The following is a 24,675-nucleotide window of genomic DNA, read 5'->3' on the forward strand; positions in this document are numbered from 1 at the left end:
ATAATGTATATAAACATATAAAACTAAGAATATAACTTGGAATTGTAGATAAACAACATATCAGTGGCTATATTGGTTGGAAAAAGTCAAAACGCTCAAGCTGTATGGTTTACGGTCTATTTCATAACATTATATTGCTACTGGGTCAAAGTATAACTCTAATTAAAATGAAACTTGCAAAACATCGGATTGCAAACCTGCAGTCTGATATCCTCATCTTACCTTAATGAAAGTGTGAAAGAAGGTTTCGGTGCGTGTTTTGCAGCGACATGAAAAATAAGCAAGAATGCTATTCAATTATCTCCCACTGTACTCACACAGCCAAATAGCCTTTCTCAAATTGAAGACGTTGAGAGTTGATTCAGGCAAATGGACTAAATCACGCTTGGGTGTTTAAAGTTTTGAAGCCTCTGCTGTACATGTCCTCATGCAAATTTGCTATTTAGCGCTGAATAAGGACACATTGCCACAGGCAGTAATTTACTATAATGTCAGGAAGTAATAGGAAATCAAGAAGGGTGTCACGCTAACCCTGAAAATAAAGATTTGAAGGATATCTTTTTTTTCAGTTTGTTTTAATGTTTTAATCAGTACACAATGATGTTTTAATTTTAAACATATTTTCTAGTAAATATGGTAAAATTGTATACATTATACAAATTATTTTCATAAACAAATTTATTTTCATGAATTTTATACAAAATTCATTTGTTTTGTATTTTTTTTTTTTTTAGAAATATACATTTAATCATTGTTTTATTTTCAACTAGCTAAAATAAAATAAGTTTTGAAGTTTTTAACTTTTGAAGAATCACTCCTATTTAATATTAATAGTAATGTAAAATTGTAGGTCGTAATATTTTGATTTGATATGCCAATTAAGTTTGTGTTTGTACTTCAGGTGTATTTATATATTTAATAAAATATTTAAAACAATAAAAGGTAATTATTAGATGTTATAAATGTATTCTAAATTATTTTCAAAATAAATTTCCAACATTAATTAATGTGTCAAAAATTGATACAATAAACTAAAACCTACAGAAAACATCCAGTAGAAAGCGCACAGTATTTATTATTATTATTATTATTAGTAATAATAATAATAATAATAATAATAATACCAAGAACAACAACAACAACAACAATAATAATACATTATTATTATTTATTTATTTATTTATTTTACAGTGCTCATGTTATTATTACTCTTTGGTTTTGTCATTTGTCCATGATTGTCAATTATTTTATTTTTCCCTCATAGTTTTAATTCATTGATTAGCTTCAGAGTGTCTTTCCAAAAAATGTATGTCAAATCTCAGGATTGAAACTGCAGTATTGACTTGAGTGATGCCTAAGAGTTTTTTATGTTCTGTGCAGTTGTGCACTGCTTTGCAAATCCTTCCAGTGCTTTATTATGATCTTATTGTTACATAATTTATTACGGCTGAAACTTTGGCATGTCGGAATTTCACCTGAGGCTTCATTTGCATAAACACTGGCATTTTTAAATGTCATTCTGAAATTAAGACGTCTTTTGAAGTCAGTTATGAGAGACAGATGTCCATAAAGTTTATTAGTCAGTAGAAATGTTTATGACGGAGGCGCTTCACATATTCACTGCGTCCTAATTTATTCGCTGCCAATGCACACTCAATATGTGCTGGTGATGCTTACTCTGGCAGTGCAACACTTTTTAAACAAATGTTATGATTGGTTCGTTTAGTTTATTGTAGTCATCATCTTAGACACATGTGTTGAAAATGTATTTAGAAACTTGGATTGCTTTATAACTATTGATATATTTTTTTAATTAATCATTTTAATGTGCATACATTATTTGCATGTACAGTATCTATCACACATGCTAAATTTGTACTTTTCAAGAAAACTGTCCATATACAGAGTGGCTTTTCAAAAATAAAAGAAAAAAATAACTGGGATGGTACTCTTTCAGTTTTTTTTAGTACCTATTTAAAGGTACTATAGTAATGTATAACTTTATTGTACAATATAGTCAATTTTGGTACTAATATATTAATAATATAAATATATTAATAATATATAACTTTAACAAATAACAAAGAACAAATATATTAATAATATATAACTTTAAGGTACTAATATGAATCTTTTAGTTTAGATATTAGCATGTACCCTTTAAGTACAAAAATGTACTTGAAGTCTTTTAAAAAAGCGTTTATATTTTTTATTTCTGAGCCTGTATACTGTACTGTGTGTATATACACACACATACAGTTGAAGTCAGAATTATTAGCCACCCTGTTTTTTTCTTTTCCCTAATTTCTGTTCAACTGGGAGACGATTAAGGGCTTAGTCCCTTTATTAATCTGAGGTGGCCAAAGCGAAATGAACCGGCAACTTGTAACTTATCTAACATGTTTCACACAGTGGATGTGCTTCCCCATATACATATATATGTAGTGCTCAGCCTTAATGACCACTCATAGATATCTCCAATATTTTCTATAGGACGTGTTACAGCCAAAACATAATTTTATAAGTAATATATACAGTATATTTACATAATATAAGGTATTAGCCCCTATCCATTAAATTAGTCAATACCAAAGCCAAAACTGGAAGTAATCTTTAAAAAAAAGTTTTAATTAAACTTGTTTAAATGCATTTAAATCAATGCTTATATTCTCTGAAAAACAGATAAAGATATTAATTAATAACCATGTCTGTTTTAGTACTTCTTAACTATGTTTGATTAATTGTATAATTCTTGTATTTTTTTTTTTTTTTAGGTTGTTCAGAGACAACAGATGAAAAGTAGCCTTCTGGCTAATTCTAGTGCATTTGCAGAAATGCTAATTAATGTAGACTGTCCCTGCCAAATTAACAAAATAAATAAATAAAATTTAATTTTAAAAGAGGCAGTACTCTAAATGTTAATACATTTTACATTTGTAAATATTGTGATATTATTTATTAATAAATTGTATCTAACTCACTGCAGGTCAGCATATTTTCACACTACACTTTAAACTGTGTACTCACTACTCACTATGACATTATTTCCTCTGTTTCCACACAGTATGGATGGCAGATTCACTGGGATGCGACAGTCTGGAAACTCGGGAGCGAATCCTTCCATCAAGGCCTTTTCAAGCGTCAATCATGGTGAGGATCTGAAAGACGACTGCAGCTTCCTCAGGAAAAGCAACATCTCTCTCTATGTTTGAACTTCAGACTCTACTCATCCAGTCAGATGGAGAAATCCTGGAGCACACCAGAGCTGGAGAATCAGTGGGTGGTGGGTGTGTTTTTGTTCTTCAGTGAATGATCTCATAGGCCCTGTGTACACCTGGTTGTTTTTGGGAATCTGATAACAATTGGATGAAGCTAAATACACGTGTGAACAGGTAGTGATTTTAGCTTGTACACTTTTGATCACTTCTTTAGGTAGTCAAAAACACTACCTTTCATTTAAACATGGTAACAATCTTGCTAGCAGTACTCTAAAATATGCCAACATGTTTGACACCATTCTATCTTGCTAAGTACTGTGTCCATGTGCTAAATCATGCTAGCAGTATAGTTAACATGTCTGTTTGTAATAGTTGTGTCGAGCAATATGTTAAACAGAAGCAGTAAAGTGTTAATAATGTGCCAAATGCTAACACTTTTGAGTTTGTCTACGTTTGACCTTTTCGGGTGGTCACATTTTGTTTTATAGAGTTAAGGCTAAATGTGTTAGCAGTGTGTTAAAGCATGATAATGTGTGCTAAAGCATGTTAGCAAGGCTTTGAAATATGCTAGCAGTATTTCATGTTAACAATGTGTTAAAACATGATATAACATGTTAGCCACATGCTAACAATGTTAAAACATAATAGTAGCGTTTCTGAGCTTCTATTGCTAATGAAACATATTAGTAACATGTTAATTCAAGCTGGCATTCTACTGTTTTAAAAACACCATGCTAATCCTAATATGTTAGTAATGTTCTAAGCATATTAGCAATATGTTAACATTGTGTTATGCTAACAACAATGTGCAAAAACATGATCAACTGTTTATATCTGCCAGTGTATTAACTTGTTGACCAATGTTGTTAGCAACATTCTACAGCGTTGTACACTGACACATAGTAACAATCATGCTAGCAGTGCTCTAAAATAGGTCAACCTGGTGAACGCCATGCTGCCACACTAATTAATTGTAACCATGTGCTAACTAATGCTAGCAGTAGCTATAGTAAATATGCCATCGATGTGTTAACATTGTTTAAAGCCCAACAACAACATGTCAAAACAGTAAAGTGTTCTGTGCTTGTATATGCTAACAATATTAAAGGAATGCTCAAACCTTTTAGCAAGTGTAGTTAAGGTTTTAAAGCGTGCTAGCAGCATGCTAAACATCTTAGTAATGTTCTAAAACATTACCAGTTAGCTAAAATGTGTTAGCAAAGTCCCACAACATATCAAACATGCTAACAGTCCTTCTATTCACATGCTAACACATGCTTTTAAATGGTAAATCACTTTATAAACAACTTTATACTATAACCATTCAGGCTATACAGCAAATGGTAGCAACAAGTTCAAACATGCTAACATTCGTTCTATTCACATGTTAACACATGCTTTTAAACTGTAAAGCATTGCATAAACTACTTTATAGGCTACTATTTTAATCATTCAGGCTAACTAGCAAATGGTAACAACATGTCTAAACATGCTAACAGTCCTATTTACATGACAACACATGCTTTTATACTTTACTTTGTAAACTACTTGCAGACAATTTTAACCATTCAGGCTAATTAGCAAATGATAGCAACATGTTAAAACATGCTAGAATTCATTGTATTCACATGCTAACACATGCTTTTAAATTGTAAGACACTGCACAAACTACTTTATACTATTTTAATCATTCAGGCTAAGCAGCGAATGGTAGCAACATGTCAAAACATACCAACAGTCCTTCCATTCACTAACACATGCTTTTAAACTTTATACTACATTATAAACTACTTGTAAACTATTTTAACCATTCAAGCTAATTAGCAAATGTTAGCAACATGTTAAAACATGCTAACATTCATTGTATTCACATGCTTACACATGCTTTTAAACTGTAAACCACTGAATAAAGTACTTTATACTATTTTAATCATTCAGGCTAATTAGCAAATGGTAGTAACATGTCAAAACATGCTAACAGTCATTATATTCAAATGCTAACACATGCTTTTAAACTATAAGCTACTTGTAAATTATTTTAATCATTCAGGCAAAGCAGCGAATGGTAGCAACATGTTAAAACATGCTAACAGTCATTATATTTACATGCTAGCACATGCTTTTAAAGTATACACTACTTTATAAACTACTTTAAAGTATTTTAATCATTCAGGCCGAGCTTTCTCAAGCCACCATCAAAGTTTGTTTACAGATTTTACTGTGCAGTTACTGTTATTGCACCAACAATATGGCATAATTACTTCTCCTTCTGTTTCAGTGTGTTCTGCTCTTAAAAGCCATGTGGAAACGGCTGGCGTTTGTTGTTCATTAGGGGTTATTGTTTCTCCGCTTTCACTTATTGGAAGCGCCTCCATTAGTAAGTCAGCATGAGTCTGACCCACGAGGCACTTAACAGCTTTTACAGTTGACAGTTACAATGCAGGCTGTAAAAGCAGGGGCAGGTGTGTTTTATTGTTGGTTTTTGTAATGGGTGGGTTTGTTTTTGATAGGCGCTTCTGAATGCCCATGTGTCCCAGGCTGGATGACCTTTGGGCAGCGGTGGGCATCTGTCTTCCTCTACAGGGGTGCCAGGGCTTTTCTCGCAGCTCAAAATTACTGTTATCGCTGAGGAGAACCAGAGCCACAGAGAAACCACTCATCATACGGCTACAGTGAAATAAAGTAAAAACCTTCAGAGGTAAACCAAAATTTTTACTAATAAAATCAGTGTTTAATGATAAATACAGAAAATGAGATTATATTAAACTAATTATTTATGTTTATTGGTTGACTTCTCAAGATAAGTGTGTGTGTTTTTACATTATTGTTACTGTTATTTATGCTAAGATTGGACAATACAAAATGGTTAGTAATGGAGTATGATACTGTACATCCATATGCCAACATTTCAGCATTATTTTGTTTTTGTTTGGCTGTAGTTTTAAAATCATGTTTCAAAAGATTAGTTATTCTATTTAAAATAACGTGGTGAAGTCTTGCTGGACCCTATTTTTAAACTGTATTCTATGTATTTTATTTTAACCCTATTCTATTCTATTCTATTCTATTCTATTCTATTCTATTCTATTCTATTCTATTCTATTCTATTCTATTCTATTCTATTCTATAATGCAGTCTTGAAGACCCCACATTTTAACCATATATTTTATTTTATATTATTTTATTTTCAACCGCTTTCTCCGGGGTCAGCAAAGAGAATCTCAGACTTCCTTTTTACTGGACACTACCTCTAGCTCCTCCGGGGGCATCCCGAAACATTCCCAGGCCAGCTGGGAGACATAGCACCTCTCGTGTGTTCTGTGTCTTCCCTGAGGCCTTCTGCGAGTGGGACATGCCTGGAACGCCACCCTAGGTAGGCATCCAGGAGGCATCCAAAATGGATGCCCGTGCCACCTCAGCTGAGTTCTCTCAATGTTGAGGAGTTGCAGCTCTACTCTGAGTTGATCCTGGGTGACAGAGCTCCTCACCCTATCTATAATGGTGTGCCTTGCCATCCTGCAAAGGAAACTCATTTCGGTTGCTTGTATCCAAGATCTTGTCCTTTCGGTCATGACCCGAAGCTCTTGACCATATGTAAAAGTAGGAACGTAGATTGAGCGGTAAATTGAGAGGGTTGCCCTTTGGCTCAGCTCCTCCTTCACCACAACCGACCGATACATCGACCTCATTACTGCTGCCGCTGCACCGATCCACCTGTCAATTTCATGTTCCATCCTTCCCTCACTTGTGAACAAAACCCCATGATACTTGAGCTCCCCCGCCTGGGGTAAAGACTTTCCTCCAACCTGGAGATGGCAAGCCACCTATTTCTGGTGGAGCACCATGGCCTCAGACTAGGAGGTGCTGATTCTCATCCCAGCTGGACACACTTGGCAGCAAACTACCCCAGTGCATGCTGAAGGTCCATGTCTGATGAAGCCAGCAGGGCCACATCATCTGTGAATAACAGAGATGCAGTGGCATGACACATTTGTCTAGAGTGCCAGTTAAGCTTGTGATGAACCTGCAGAAATCCTGCGCTCCCCAAACCGGACCCTCTACAGCCCAAGGCTGTACATAGAAATATTTCCCAGAAAAATTATGAACAGAATTGGTGAGAAAGGGCAGACCTCCTGGAGTCCAACATGCATTGGAAACTTGTCTGACTTATTGCTGGAAATATATTTTATTTTAACCACATTCTACTCTACTCTACCCTACTCTACCCTACTTTACTCCACTCTACTCTATCCTAAAAAATAGATGTTCTTCCTTATTTTTAAATGTTAACCAATCAATTACATAGTTAAAACTTCAACTGAACACACTAGAAGCTAAATCAAACGAAGTTTGCTGTGAATTTTTATACATCTAAATACAAATTCTAAAACATCCAGTGCTAAAACAGACTCGTCTCTGAGCAAACGATATCCGAACATGCAAAAACTCTAAAACACAGTAGTTTCCTCGCTGAAGTGCTCCACTTTCCCCCCCTTACTAACTAAGCCAAATACCGAGAGAAGTAAATCTCCTCTGATACATCAAACACTTCCAGAAAAGCCTCTTGCACGCTCTCCTCCTTCATCAACATCAGTCGTCTAATTAAACCTTCCCTCAATCCAGATCTCGTCCCATGATTCAGCCTCCGTAACCCCGCGACACGACTCCTCCGTTCGGCCGCTTATGCGCACTATTTTCAGCAGTTCTTCCCTCTCCCGCCGACGAACGAGCCATTTTTCATTCTCCACCGCCACAAAGGTGAAACTCAATAAATGTCAGACTCCCCATGGGCCCGCGTTTGTGGAGCGATCATACATTTAGAGCTTGCAATTATGTCAAAGCAGCAAAATTAATGAAATGCCATTCCACGTGAGACCTCTCTTCATTTACATAATATTAATTCCACTCAGGATTACATTTTTTTTGGTCTTTTTTTAAGGACAGTTCCATATTGCCGCAGTCACATGTCATGCCACTTTACAGTACTCCCAACACCCATGAAACTTCCAAGCACAGGCAGGTTGTTTATTTCCCTGTGTCATGCTCTCATTTTTCATGCGAGTGTTTTACTTAAGCGCTGCACTCAGGTGGACTTGCTTTTCACTCAGCGTTTTAAGGCTAAAGCGGGCCGTCTGCTAAATCCCCCGAGACTCGTTGTGCGGTTGTTTCTCAGAGTTTAAGGGAAGCTGAAATAGCCCGTTCTTATGGAGATGAGGGTTTAAAAGGTGAAAGCTTTTATATCCCACAATCCCTGGCCTCAACCCATTGAGATCTAACTCTCATGTGCTTCGCTGTGTCTTGAGAGAGTAACCTGGTCAAATACATTAGTCAAGTCTTGACCGCTTGCACGCATGTGGACCTTCAGATGTGCCTTAATTCTTTGTGGCACAGATTCAACAAAGTGTTTGAAGAATGCCTCAGAGATTTCGGTGCATACTCATATTGTTTTATCATAGTTTATTTGTCAGGTCTTCATCCATAATGTAAATCTCTCAAATGTGATTTGCTGGATTTTGATTTGGTGTTTGTGGAGAACATTTGAGGGAACCAGTTTGAGATGAATTGAGCTTCGTCAGTTGGTATGGATCAGAATTTACTCTAAATTGGGTTCATAGTGTGCCAATAAAAACTCACTTACTTCATTACACCATAGGTATCCCGATTCATTGATACACTATTTTATAGATCCATACTTTCATGTTGTTGCCACCAAATTTTGACACTACCACCCAAAGCTTGCAGCAGATATTGAGACTTAATAGATTAGATACTGTTTTTCACAATAATTGTCCAGTTTTGTTGAGCCGGTGTGAATTGGAGTTTTCCCTGAATCCCCTTGGCACTCGTGTGGTTGTTTCTGGGAGTTTAAGGGAAGCTGAAATAGCCTGTTCTTATGGAGATGAGGGTTTAAAAGGTGAAAGCTTTTATATTCCACAATCCCTGGCCTCAGAGCAGCTCAACCTATGGAGATCTGACTCTAATGTGCTTCACTCTGTCTTAAAAGAGTAACCTGGTTAAATGCATTAGTCAAGTCCTGACCACTTGCACGCATGTGGACCTTCAGATCTGCCTTAATTCTTTGTGGCACAGATTCAACAAAGTGTCCGAAGAATCCCTCAGAGATTTCGGAGTGCATACTCATATGGTTTTATCATCATTTATTTGTCAGGTCTTAATCCATAATGCAAATCTCCCAAATGTGATTTGCTGGATTGTGATTTGGTGACTGTGGAGAACATTTGAGGGAACCAGTTTGAGATGATTTGAGCTTTGTCACTTGGACAGAATTTACTCTAAATCGGGCCCAAAGTGTGCCAATAAAAACTAACTTTCTTCATTACACCACCCTCATCCTGAATCATATATATATAAGTTGATAGATGCATGCTTTCATGTTGTGTCCACCAAATTTTGTCCCTACCACCCCACGCTTGCAGCAGATATTGAGACTTAATAGATCAGACAACATTTTTGACAACTATTGTTGAGGCAGTGTGAATTGGAGTTTCACCAATGTTTCTTCTGCTGCTGGAGCTCATCTGCTTCAAGGTTTAATGTCTTGTGTCTTTAGATATTCTATTAACTCAAATCGGTCTGGTTTCTTCTGACCTCTGGCATCAACAAGGGATTTTGGCATACTGTATAATTAAGTTATTCCAGACAATTCTCAGTAACAATTTGGTTGTGTGTTTAAAACACTCAGACTAGTGCGTTGGGCATACCTGCCACTGTTTGTCTTCCAAGTATCGAGAGACCAAGGGTGGTATTGTCTACTACTACTGACATTGCTACTGCCACCATTCAAAATATACCACTTGCACAGAAATCAACACCTCAACTAGGTTGTTGTACCAGATTGAGGTAAAAAAAAAATGCTTTGAGATTTGAATGTTTTGTCGATTGTGTGAGGTGATGAGCTTCATACAAGATCTGGCAACTTGACAAACACGGAAAAAAAGTGATTTTTCGCAACTAGATTGGACTGTACAAGTTACAGGGATTTCCCAGGAGAAATAGCAAAACAGGACGGTGTTGGGAGATGGGTGTGAGATATGAGACACTTCCGGGAAAAATGATAGTTGGGCAGCAACAATCATGCCATGTACAACGTTGCTGAAAAATTATTTTTATTCCCCAATCTGATGCAAACAGTTGTGCTATTTTTTCCCCTGCATTCATTGATGAATGAAAGTTTCATAGAAATTACATTTTACATTGGATATGAGGATTCACTTTCATACAGATCTTGTGTCGTAGTGAATGTAAATGATCTGACTCTCAATGCAATGTCTCTTTATGAGTAAGTATTTGGAAGACTTTTCTGGCAGATATTTTGGCACTAGGTTACTTACAGTCACTTTATTTAGTGTGTTGTTCATTTAGAGATGTAAAATGTGTTTAGAGATGTATTAAATGTATAAATCTTTTTTTTCTTTCTTTAAAATACTTTGCAAGTGTGGCTATAAACACTTTTTATCGCAGCAAAATGTTTATATAATCACTTCAAAGTTTTAAAATGCACAGAACACTTGATTTATTTATTTAATATTGTTTGGTTGAAAGATTCCTTGGGGGAAATGGTGTATTTGACTTCAAACACTTGAAGGTCTTTCCATTGTTTTAATTGAATTTGTTACTGTATATGTTGTGATATTGTGATGAACCTTGAGTTCAGAACCTTGAGGAACCTTGAAGGGACTTTCTGCTGAGCTTAAAAGTAAAACTACTGTTTTTCACTGCATTTGAATCTTTAGAGACATTACGGTCGTTTCAGGTTAGACATATATTGCATTCAGCACAACAGGGAAAACAGATTTGTGCTTATCACACAAAGCTATTTTATGATTTTAGAAAGCTAAAATATGAGTTTTTGGTCACTCTTGAAGTTTAGTCACTTCAATGCTATAAATACAAAAAATATGCAGTTATATTTATACATTTTGTTGCCAAGTGACAACGTTTTTGTGAAGCAATTCGGCATTTTGATATATTGACTGATACTTTTTAAAATAGAAAACATATCATTGCATCTACTAATTATTTTAGGTATCATTATTTAAATAAATGCAGCACTGGTGAGCAAAGACAATAGTTTATTACTATTTTATGAATTTACTTTTTATCAAAATATATTTGTATTTGCATTTTTAATTTGTACAGATGTTAAAATGTTTTATTGTATAATAATAATGATAATAATGATAATAATAATAATAATAATAATAATAACAATACATATTATTATTATTATTATTGTTATTATTATTATTATTATTATTATTATTATTATTATTATTATTATTATTATTATCATCATCATAGTAACCTGTAAAAATGTGTTGCTGCCCTAAATTGAATCAAATAACTTTTACAATTCACTTCAACTAATTATTAAACAGACCTAAAACATCAACTTAAAATTGAAAAACTTAGTTTAAAACTTGATTAACCTGATTGAAAGTAAATTAAAAAATATCTTGACTTTTTCATTGAATAATTTTTATAGTGTAATATTTATATTATACTTCATATCATCACGTATCAATAATATACTTCAGATTCACACTGTAAAATCGAGCAACGCAATTAATTAAATGAATTCCTTTGACATTTGACAGAAAAAAGTTATGTTAACTCAACATTTGATTGTATTAGACTGAACTTAAACTGAATGAGTTAACTTTACTGAAGATTTCTAGTTCTCAGCATGCTTTGTGGAAAACTGGAGAATAAATGTAAAAAACTGTGTTATTGTTGTATATTTGAACGTGATTAACATAGATTACAGATCCAATTAAGTCAAAAAAACGTAAATAGTCTTAAATAGTCCAAGTTACGTGAACTCAACATTTGATTGTATTAGACTGAACTTAAACTGAATGAGTTAACTTTACTGAAGATTTCTAGTTCTCAGCATGCTTTGTGGAAAACTGAAGAATAAATGTAAAAAAATAACTCTTGTTGTGGTATTTTTGCACACGATTAACAAAGATTACAAATCCAATTAAGTCAAAAAACTTAAATAGTCTAAGTAAAAGACATTGAATATAATTAGGGAATATTTTTAATACATTAGCAAGAAATAAATGCATTACACAATACAGTTAAAATGACTTAATTGAGTTCAGTTCATTTGAGTAAGCTTAAGCAATAAGCACACTGTATATAATGCAGGGTTCCACACAATTGCTTTATGTTGTCCCAACACAAATCGATTAAGTTAACTGAATTGTTTAGTCAGACTTTATTTTGATGGTCTGTTTGTTGAATTAAAGTTACATTGCCAACTAATTCTCTTTCGATTAAAAGTAGACTGTTTGGTTGGAGTTAGGGCGAGGGTAAGTGTAAGTTGACATGTACTTGCAAAGTTTTTTATTTAAATGTCTGTTGAAAGTCTGTATCAACAGATATAAAGAAGACAGTCTACTAATACCCGAATGGACCATCAAAGTAAAGAGTCGCCAATTGTTTTTGCAAATTTACATGGATTGAACATAATTAAGTCCCAGGTTTTTACTGTGCTCAAATTGCTTCATTTACTCAAATGGAGTAAGTTCACAGTGCTCATTAGGATTCGTTTTTGAACTTAAATGGTTTGTTGCAATTGGTTTCCTCAAGTGGCTTGAGTTACATTTGGGTTTTACAGTGTATAAAATTTTGCTTTCTATTTACATAAAAAAATAGAGGAACGAATATTCTGCAAGTTTGTAACAACATGATGAGTAAAGTGACAAGACACACATCTCTTTTCCCCCACGTCTCCTCGCCATCATCTTTTCAGCCATGATTCTGTGGTGATTGTGTCAGTACAGTGAGATTCAATGGTTTACTCTCAGCTCCTCGTCCTTCTCTAATGAGAGTATCTGTAGAGCAGATGACAGTCGGTCTTCAACGCTGGGGTTTCCCAGGTGTAAACAGGCTCGGTGTGATTCCAGGAGTCCATAGACAAGCATTTCATTACCATCTGTGTCCTGAGAGAACCTCCTTCATAATTAATGCTTCCATGATGGATTACACGCGCTGCTTCCGAAACACTGCTGACTCCAACTCATTTTTGTTTCGTTTTTTTTTTCTTCTGCAGTATGATTTAATTGACGTTGTTTGCCTTCCACCTCCTCCTGACGATGAAACGGAGCATTTGATGATTAAAACGTCCCATGATGTACAGCTGCCGACGACCGCAGTGTGTTAGCGGAAATTAGTTTAATGCCTCAATTCACCCTAATGTTCTTTAAACAATGCTGGATGGGGGTCGTGAAAAATGACACACTTCACCACGGACCTCCATAGGTGCATTCGTCAAGCTTTTGTTCATTAATCAACCGCATCGTTACCGAAAAGCACAGTCAGCAAAAACACACTGTTCACCGGGCATTTGTTCATGTCAAAAGAACCGTGGTTTGATACAGTGTAGGATCAAAGAAATGAGTTTACCGCAGGTTTACTCTAGCTCATGGTCTTAAAATAAAACAGAAGCCACTGTAGGATGATAAAGGATAGCAATGTTTAACGGGATCCCTTTGTTTTAATGTGTTTTTTTTTTTTTTACACTTTTAGTGTAATTACTGCATGAAAACAGTTCACAAAGTCGCTCTAATGGGAGTTATTCTCTATACTGGAAAGCTGTGAAAGAACTCAAAAGAAAGGTTGGGTTTAATACTCGCACATATCATCTGGCAGCAGTTATTCTGTGCTTGTTTGTCATCTCTGTTCACTCTGAAAACTAAACAAGGGGTTAAAAGTGACAAACCTTCAGGTGTTCTCATTTACATTAATACGTTTTTAGTTTTAAAGCGGCGTTTTACAACGAAAACGATTCACGATCCACACTGACGTTTCACCTAGCGTTTCTGAACAGCTCTCCGTCCACACTACACCACTGAAAACGCACATCACGTGACCACACACCCACTCTGGCATGCGCTGCAGCATATGCGGACGTCTGAGCTCCAGGCAGTCAGGGTGTGCTTTGAGCACAGAATCCCAGTTGAGAGCTGTGCATGTCAGACAGTTCATCAAGGATCTACCGCTGGATGTCATCTTAGTATAGTTGTTAAACGTGATATTTAATTAATCTTGTTGTCTCTATCTAACGAAATCTTCCCTGACTTCGGTCTTTTGAATCTATTACCTGTTCTCAGGTAATCTGTTTTGGCTGAGCGCAAAGATAAGTTAATATATTAATTTATGTAACCACATACACTGATTCTGCATATTGTACTGATTGTTTTGCCTTAAACCTATGAACTTGTTGTACGTTACACTTGTATAATGGCCATTATTGATTATAAAAACTTATATTCAGCAAAAGAGAGGGTATGCGTCATATTTTTCGACTGAAATGAAAGGAGGTAGTGATGTTATAGGCTCAGTTTTCTTGTAAATATGCATACAGTAAAGATGTCTGTCATATAAATATGTAGCTACACGATGCCTCAATTTTTGTTGTCTGTTAAGTTGTTAAATGAAAATAGGCAGTTTTTTATATCATGTTTTCATTTTATTGTTAAGAAAGTGAAGCAACATAGCCAGTGGGATGTGAAGGACGTTATAAAGTACACTGCTTTTATCCTGACGTGTCCTCGGGAGTTTGTTTTCCATATCAGACTTGCGAAGTCTGAACTTAAAAGGAGAGGATGCAAGACTGAACTTTGTGTAGGCTACTTAATATTGAAAAAAAAAACCCAATCAGATTGTCTGCAGTCACACCTCCGTTTTCCCCCATCCACACTGACATGAAGCAGCAGCATTTTAAAACCACAGCGACTTCTTCAACATTTTCAAAACGCTTTGTTTTTGGCGCTCGAAAACTCTGGGGTAGTGTGGACGGAAGGCGTAACCATAGCACACAACATATGCATTTTAAAACGAAAACATAGTGTAAATGGGGCCTGAGGGACAAGGTGTAAAAGCCCCGCCCTCAGCTGGAAAAGGGGCGGGGAGCAGCAACCATTTGCATTTAAAAAGATCACTTTTTTCCCCACATACAATACACATACAAGTGGTTATAACATGGTATAATAAATGATCTGTGATGTATTTTGAGCTGAGAATTCACAGACATGTGATGTTTATCAGAGCCAGGACATTTTCACAGCATTTTTAAATATTTTTGTTTCTTTCTGGATAAAGTTTTCATTTTATTTGTACTTTGGTTGGAATACAAACAGTTCATATATATTTGTTTATTTACTTATTTTTAATCATTTTAAAGGTCAATGTTATTAGCCTCCTTAAGAATTCTGTATTTTTTTCATTGGGTGCACAATAAATCACTTTTTTCCATTGATTCGCCTATTTAACCTATCTTGCGGGTGACACAGTGGTTCAGTGGTTAGCACTGTTAACTCACAGCAAGAAGGTTGCTTGTTCTCCCCGTGTTAGTGTGGGTTTCCTCCAGGTGCTGTGGTTTCCACCACAGTCCAAAGACATGCGCTATAAGTGAATTGAATGACCTAAATTGGCCTTAGTGTATGAGTGTGTGTGAACGTGTGAGTGTATAGGTGTTTCCCAGTACGGGGTTGCAGCTGGAAGCCGCCGCATAAAACATGCTGGAATAGTTGGAGGTTCATTCCACTGTCTGTCTGTTTACTCTGAAAACTAAACAAGGAGTTTAAAGTGACAAACATGCAGGTGTTTTTCTTGTTGTTGCAGGAGTAACTAAGGCACAAGCTGTAAAAGCCTTGCTCTCTGCTGGAAAGGGGCGGGGAGCAGCAGCTCATTTGCATTTAAAGAGACAACCTTTTTTCACTTGCAATTGTTTAGTTATGGAAAAATAAATGATCTATGCAGTATTTTGAGCTGAAAATTCACAGACATGTACTGGAGACACCTGGGACAAATAGACGTACTGGTTCAAATATTTCCCAGGTGAACAGAGAGAGGACATTTTCACAGTGTTTTTAAATATATATTTTTTTACTTTCTGGATAAAGTTTGATTTTATTTTTAGTCTGGTTGGAATATTAGTTTATATATTTGTTTATTTATTTGTTTTTTTTATAATTTTGTAGGTCAATGTAATTAACTTCCTTAAGAATTCTGTATTTTTTTTTTTTATTGGTGGCACAATAAATCACTGTTTTCCAATGATTTGCCTAATTAACATATTTTACGGGCTACATGGTGCCTTATTAGTTAGCACTGTTGCCTAAAAAAGCAAGAAGGTTGCTTGTTTGAATTCCGGCTGGGACAGTTGGTCTTTCTGTGTGGAGTATGCATGTTCTCCCCATGTTGGTGTGGGTTTCCTCCTGGTGCTCCGGTTTCCCCCACAGTCCAAAGACGTGGTAGGTGAATTGAATAAACTAAATTGGCTGTAGTGTATGAGTGTGTGTATGGGTGGCTTCCAGTACTGGGTTGCAGCTGGAAGGGCATCCGCTGCCTAAAACATATGCTGGAATAGTTAGTGTTTCATTCTGCTGTGGCAATCTCTGAAATAGAGACCAAGCCGAAGGAAAATGAATGAATGAGTGAACTTACCTTGCCTAGTTAACTTAATTAACTTAGTTAGCCCTTTTAATTGCACTGAATACTAATATCCTGCAAAATAACTAGTACAATATCATGTACTGCATGTCATCCTGGCAAAGACATTAGTCATTTTAAATTGTTAATGAAACTATTAGTTTAAAAATGTGTCAAATCTTCTCTTCAAAAAACAGCATTTGACAAATATTTTTTAAAGAATTCAATTTCTGGGCTAATAATAATTTTACCTTCAACTGTATTTTACATCTTGTACAAAATAATAAAATGCAATAATAATAATAAATAACCACCGGCATTCTTTCGTTATTGCAGTATTAGTTGATGTGGATCCAGTAATATTTTAGTACCTACATTTTAGCATCTCTTTTATAAATAGTGTTTGAAGATCTGATGGTCTTTATCAGACAAACAAAGCACTTGTTTTTGTTTTGATGAGTGAGATCATTTGCATATTTTGTCAGTTGATCATGATTATTAATTAAGAGCAACAATCTCAAGCATCTGTAGAGCTTTTTTTAACTGCACATTTATTTGATCGTTTAAATCCAGGCATTTTTAAGCACAGCGTTTGCCATTTGTCACTGAAAACATTTAAAACCAAACATGTGTTTAAAATAATTACACTGTAAATATGAAATGTGGTAAAAATAAAATGGGTAATCATGGCTTCAATGCACTCGTGGTCAAATGCCTACTGTATTTAGTTTGTAGTGCATTAAAATGGTGAATTTCAGCATCAAATAAATAAGCATAAGATTTTATATCTTATCATTTTTACAACAAGCAAAACAATGATCCATGATGTTATTAATAATTTTTAGCACTCAGAATAATATATGGACAAACCTGATGTTGCGTTAATTTTGAGTTTAGCATGGTAAGACATTGCTATAAATGATCATTTTTTCCACATGGCTAATGTTTTAACATTGGTGGCATTAATTAGCATGTTTCTAATGTAGTTAACATGTTAGCATATTAATGTGTAATCATGTCGCAGACATAAGCTGATGTTTAAATTATTTATCATGTTGTTAGCAATTTTACATGTTTTAATATGTTGCTAGCATTCTGATTACATGATTAACAGGATTACTACCAGTATGCTGTTAGCAATAATATAAAATTTTAAACATAATTTAGCATGAAAAACATGGTAAAACATGGTTTGACTTGTTTCAAGCGTGATTTAACATTGCTAACATGTCTTGACATTGTTAACCTGATTTAGCACATTGATTTAACATGTTAGAGCATGTCGCTAATATGTTTTATAGCACTGCTAACACAAACTAGCATGCTGTTAGCGGTAATATAACATTCATATTGTTGATTTAACATAGTTAACATGTCTAACATTGCTAGCATGTTTAGGCACATTGCTAGCATGATTTAACATGTTATAGCATGTCGCTAACATAATTTACAGCATTATCAACATGGACTAGTATGCTGTTACCTATAATACAGCATTGATTTAACATAGTTAACATGTCTTAACATTGCTAACCTGATTTAGAACATTGCTAGCATGTTTCGGCACATTGCTAGCATGATTTAACATGTTATAGCACATAGTTTAACATGATTTACAGCATTACTAACATGAACTAGAATGCTGTTAGCAATAATATGACATTAAGCATAGTTAATATGTCTTAGCATTGGAAACCTAATTTATCACATTGCTAGCATGTTAAAATATATTGCTAGCGTGGTTTAACATATTATATCATGTTGCTAACTTGATTTACAGCATTACTAACATGAACTAGTATGCTGTAAGCTATAATACAACATTGATTTAACAGTTAACGTGTCTTAACATTGCTAGCTTGATGCAACACATTGTTAGCATGTTAAAGTATATTGTTTTAACATGTTATATATAGCATGTCGCTAACATGATTTACAACATTACTAACATAAACTAGCATCCTGTTAGCTAGAATACAACATTGATTTATCATAGTTAACATGTCTTAACATTGCTAGCTTGATGCAGCACATTGTTAGCATGTTAAAGTATATTGTTTTAACATGTTATATATAGCATGTCGCTAACATGATTTACAACATTACTAACATGAACTAGTATGCTGTTAGCTACAATACAACATTGATTTAACATAGTGAACATGTCTTAATATTGCTAGCCTGATTTAGCAAATTGCTAACATGTTTTTGCATGTATTTACATGTTGTTAGGACTACTAAAAAGAAAACTAGCTGCTTCCCTAGTTTTGGTTAAATTCTAAAACCCTTTGGACAGATTTCCTTTCAAGATGACACACAAATAGCAAAGACTTAAAGGATATTTGGGTTAAAACAGCCTTGTTTGAGATTTTGTAATGGCTGTGAAGCAGTTTTCTTGCATTGTTTTCTCAGTGTGTTTGCTCAGTAATACAGCAGGTTTCTGAGCGCTCCGATTGCGCCGTTTGCATTGATTATTTAGCTTTTCTCTCTCTGGTTTCTCCCGCTCGCTCGCTCTCTCACCTACGCCTGTCTCTGATCATCTCATCCATCAGTGGGACAGAAATCCACTCAGTGCTGAGATATTCTCAGCTTTACATATTTCACACCGGTTGTATCCTGATCTCTCATAAACGAGGTCTTTCATGTGTAAGGGGAATTCGCTCCTGTCAAAAGAGTGGAAGAAAAGAAAATACAGCTTGGCTTATCCATTCTCATTTTCTCAAGCATTGTTCCCACTCATCTATAAAACACATTTTTCTTGAATCCTCCTGCTGGTTGAGATATGACATGTGCCAGCTTTGGAAAAAGAAGACTTAGAATTTTCTCCCCACGATCAATCTTTCTAAACATGTTTTGGAAGAAATGATGCAAAACTCAAGATGTAATACAGTAAGTGCTCTGAATAGACACTTTTGTCAGAAAAGATCCTCTTTTTGGCATTTGAAGTTGACACAAAATCCAAAAATGAATATATTATAACTCAAGCCAAAATGTAACTTGCTTTACCTTAAAATTGCTTTCTTTTTCAGGTGATTTTTAAACAAGTCCCATCACTTCAACCTCCGTTTTGGTCCGTGACACCAACTTTTCATGAACTGATTGATTCGTGCTGGATGAACTATAAAATATATTATGTTTTACATATGAATGATAATGTTAGTATAATGGATTGCAAACTTCCAAACTTGACTTTAAAGTTGTAGTCTTGCTTATATTAATCTCTGTCACTAAATTGCTTCCAAAACTAGATCGTACTCATTTTATGCTGGGTTGTTTGACCTTATGGTGATGTATTTACAGTACTTTTGGGATCAGTGAGGTTTTGATGAAGACATTTATAATTTTATCCATAAAGGACACATTAATGTATGCCAAAACGAGCCAGTTAGGACAGTTTTATTACACAGATTAATTTTTATCTTAATTAATTGATGTTTTATTCACTCATTTCCACTATGAAATTAATAATATTTATATTCAAAATTAAATGAGTTTAAAATATATAAAAAAAAATATAAAAATATTTTTATTTTGGATAAAATATATTTTTCTGTATTTTATGATTCATGTTTGTATTTTTTCTTCATTTCTATCTATCTATCTATCTATCTATCTATCTATCTATCTATCTATCTATCTATCTATCTATCTATCTATCTATCTATCTATCTATCTATCTATCTATCTATCTATCTATCTATCTATCTATCTATCTATCTATCTATCTATCTATTAGCCCTCCTATGTCTGTCTGTCTGTGTGTGTGTGTGTGTGTGTGTGTGTGTGTGTGTGTGTGTGTGTGTGTGTGTGTGTGTGTGTGTGTGTGTGTGTGTGTGTGTGTATATATATATATTTATTATTATTTTTTTTTTTTTTGCAGTGTAGCTTTTAAGTCATATTTATAATAATTCATTCATTCATTCATTCATTTCATTTTAGCTTAGACCCTTTATTAATCTGGGTAATGAACTGCCAATTTATCCAGCATATGTTTTACACATCGGATGCCCTTTCAGCTGCAACCCATCCATACACACTCATTCACTCTCATACACTACGAACAATTTAGCTTGCCCAATTCACCTATACTGCATGTCTTTGGACTTGTGGGGGAAACCGGAGCACCCCGGAGAAAACCCACACGAACATGGGGAGAACATGCAAACTCCACACAGAAATGCCAACTGACCCAGCCAAGGCTCAAACCAGTGACCTTCTTGCTGTGAGGCACTGAGGCCCAATTATAATAGTATTTTCTATTAATCTTGGTGATCCAAGCCTATTTCCAATGCATGCATCAACCCAAAATGTCTTTCAAACTGTTTAAAAAATAAATAAAAATAAGCTCATGATAAAAGATGAGTGATGCAGCATGTTTGTGTCAGTTCTTCCGCCTACAGCCTCGTTTTGTTAGAGAAAGCGAATACAGGTCTGAGTTTTGAAGACTTTCGCTTTCTACAAAAGACAGATCTGGGTTGTGATGCTATTGCATCATTTTCAGCAGTTTTTTATGGTCCCCCCCAAGTCTCTCAACTTGTCAGCTTGGCTTTAGCTTATGAATACAGTCGGGAGAAAATATGTTGAGAGGTAGCTAATTTCTCACCTATTCCCAGAATGTAATGGCATACGGAAAGCGGCGTTAAAGAAGACGCGAGCGGGAGATAATTGACAGCTTGTGAGTAATGTTCAGCTGTCTGCTTTTGGCAAATGTGTCAGGAAGTGCTTCATCCTGAAGATGCGCCGTACTAATTGGACATACACGATGGCGGGGAAGGTTTTCATTTAAAACGAATTAGCACATGTGATAGTCTCAAATTAAGCCGAGCTTCTGTCTTGGCATCGCATTTTTCACCTGCGGCCGATTCAGCCTGATCGCCTGAAGGTATTTTTTTTATGGATTATATTCACTGCTTTCTTTTTCTTGCCACGTTCATTATTTCTCCTTTTGCTTTGTTTTAATTAGTGCCGTTCTTGCGATTGCCGCAATCCACAAAAGCGTTTAATAATTTAGAGAAGTTGCTTAGCTGAATTTCAGTGGGAATGCACACATGTAACTACATGCCTTTGGTTTAATATTAGGCTCTTTCTACCAACTTCCAGGATTTCCTCTGAGTTACCAAGGCAACCCGGAGCAGTCTGGCCCGTAAAGACCACTGGGATTCATTCTTTTACTCATGCTGCTTTTTAAGAAATGCCTCGTGCCCCGTAAAAGTATAGGACTTTTTAATTTCCTTCACATCCCTTTGTTGGCATGTCAGTTCTGGTTAAAGGGATAGTTCATTCATAAATTAAAAGATTTAGGTGATTTATTTTATTTTCTAAAAACCTTAAAGAGATTTTCTGAGAAATTTCTGTCATCATTTACTCACCCTTTTCTTGTTTTAAACCTTTATGAGTCAACAAGGGCTCATTCTGTATACGTTTCTGGAGATCACAAATGATGTAGCCAGAAGTACGTATGACTGCATTACGGGTTTTAAAATGTACTCTACAGGGCTGTATGATGCTATTTCTTTTCGTGCTTACTAGCTGACTGCTTACCTCTGTATGGACCGCTTTTTCGCTGTTACCAGTTTGCTTAGTAGCTTGCCATGTACATCAGTGGACTTGAGACACAGCGAGTAGTTGACCACGACGATGGGATTCCGGCGAAGAATGGTTCCTGAAAATGGGTTGGACAAAAACAGAATCCAAAAAATTAAATAAGTAAATAACAGGAAGAGAATGTGGTAAAATCTAAAAACGTGGTAAAAATCAGGCGAGGGCTTTTCTTTTTCTAGATTGCTTTTGAAAGTAATGTTGTTTGGGTTTTGGGAAGTGGGCGCTGGTCAATAGGTGTTTTTAAAAACACTATTGGTTGGGTTTAGGGAAGGAGGAGGGTGGGTCAGTCGAATCTGTTATTCAGTCAGTCAGTCGACAGCGGCTTTTTGTGGATTTACAAATATGTTTTTCAACTCAAGATGTCAAAAAGCGTACACAGCAGCCTCTGGTGCATTCGCGAAAACAAAAACTGCACTAAAACATAGCTCCTGGGACGTATTTGGTGCTCTCCAGAAATGTATGTAGAGGTACGTTTTCAGAATGAGCCTGGGTTGAAAAGACTTGTGAAGTCTCCAGCTTTCTTTAGAATATCTTCTTTTGTGTTCAACAGAAAAAATTAAACTCATAAAGGTTTGAAACTACTTGAGGGAAAGTAAATAGTGATAATTTTTTTGTTGTTGAAATATCGCTTTAATGAAGATATTTAGCTGAAATCTTGATGATTTGTTCAAGTTTTCTCAGTATCGTTGGTGAAAAAGGTATTTGAATGAAGAAAAAAGGAAATGTTTTATAGATTTATATAGATGGCGCCTTTCTGGACATGCAAGTTCCCCTTACAATAAACACGCCAAAAATATTTCATATACATGAAAGATGAGAAAATTATGAATACAAACACATTCATTCATTCATTTTCCTTTGACCTAATCTCTTTATTCATCAGGAGTCGCCACAGCGGAATGAACCCCTGACTTGTCTAGCATATGTTTTTATGCAGCGGATGTCCTTCCAGTACTGGGAAACTCCCATAAACTCTAACACTTACACAGGGGCGCCGCTGGCCAGTACTGGCCCAATGCCAGTAAATAAAAGTGAAGAGCAGGGGGGTGGATTTGAGGGGGGCTGTCACGGATGAAGAGCGGGCTGGTGGTGATGTCAAACGAAAGTGAATTAGGTGTTTGGTGTTTAAGTGTAATGCGTTGTCGCGGACGAAAGTGAATTAGTTGGGGAGTGTTTGATTAGGCCCCCAAATAGTAACTCTGGGGGATGGCCTGGGCCCTTAGAATCGTCTTAATTCCCCACCCCCGCAACCTACAAGAGACATTTGGTGTAATTGTCCATAGTGCATGTGTGTGAATGAGTGTGCATGGGTGTTTTTCAGTGATGGGTTGCAGCTGGAAGGGCATCCGCTGCGTAAAAACGTGCTGGATAAGTTGGCGGCTCATTGCACTGTGGCGACCCCGGATTAATAAAGGGACTAAGCCGACAAGAAAATGAATGAATGAATGAATGAGTTGCAGCTGGAAGGGCATCCACTGCGTAAAGCATTTGCTAAATAAGTTGGCGGTTCATTCCGCTGTGGCAGCCTCAGATTAATAAAGGGACTAAGCCAAAAAGAAAATGAACGATAGATGTTTATAGCGCATGTCTTTGGACTGTGGGGAAAACCGGAGCACCTGGAGGTAACCCACATCAACAGAGGGAGAACATGCAAACTCCACACAGAAATGCCAACTTATCCAGCTGGGATTCGAACCAGTGACCTTCTTGCTGTAAGGCAACAGTGCTGACCACTGAGCAGTATTTAAAAGCTAGAGTTGGATGATCTAATAGTGTGAGAAGGTTTATGAATATGGAGAAGTTCGGTGGTCCCTGTGGAACACCAATAGTGACAGTCTGCGATCTTGACTTGAAATCACTCATTTGGGTAATAATTCAGGAGAGCTAATAATTCTGACGTTAACTGTATATATCTGTGAGAGGTTTCTCTGTAATCTGAATAAATACAAACACAGACATTAAGGTTTTGGTGTTTCTTTATTCCTGGAATTGTCAGTTCCCTCATGATTAATTAATCCTAACAAAGTTTCCCGTATTGTGTGATTGCAGAAGTGATGGCTCCTTCAGTCCACAGCACTGCTCAGCCGAACTGCTCCAGACTAAATGAAACAGACTGTCCGTCTGGAGGAGAACGTAAAACATGAGTCTGGGGTGTAAATGGAGCTCCTGTAGGCCAGATGAGGTGCTACGGCCCGAGCCGACGGTCCTGTCAGTGTCATCAAACAGTCTGACAGCCCGGCCTTCAGACTCACTCTCACTGTCATAGAGAAGAAAACAGAGGAGGCCATGAAGCACGTCTCACCTGTCACCTCTCCACCGGTATGTGTGTGTGTGTGTGTGTGTGTGTTTCAAAACCTGGATACACATCTGCAGACTAATAGGCAAAAAAGAA

General features: G+C 35.9%; 1 long non-coding RNA gene across 1 annotated transcript in view; it reads left to right on the forward strand.

Moving 5' to 3' along the window:
* Positions 1-24,675, forward strand: part of LOC147844617 (uncharacterized) — a 341,112-nt gene that overhangs the window by 89,540 nt on the left and 226,897 nt on the right. Inside the window, exons 9-11 of the long non-coding RNA XR_015942227.1 lie at positions 3,065-3,283; positions 5,729-5,916; positions 24,333-24,602. This is a non-coding gene — a long non-coding RNA (uncharacterized LOC147844617). The remainder of the gene's footprint in view (positions 1-3,064; positions 3,284-5,728; positions 5,917-24,332; positions 24,603-24,675) is intronic.

The sequence above is a fragment of the Danio rerio genome, chromosome 4, assembly GCF_052040795.2.
Source record: "Danio rerio strain M-AB ecotype USA chromosome 4, GRCz13ab, whole genome shotgun sequence".
Classification (NCBI taxonomy): domain Eukaryota; kingdom Metazoa; phylum Chordata; class Actinopteri; order Cypriniformes; family Danionidae; genus Danio; species Danio rerio.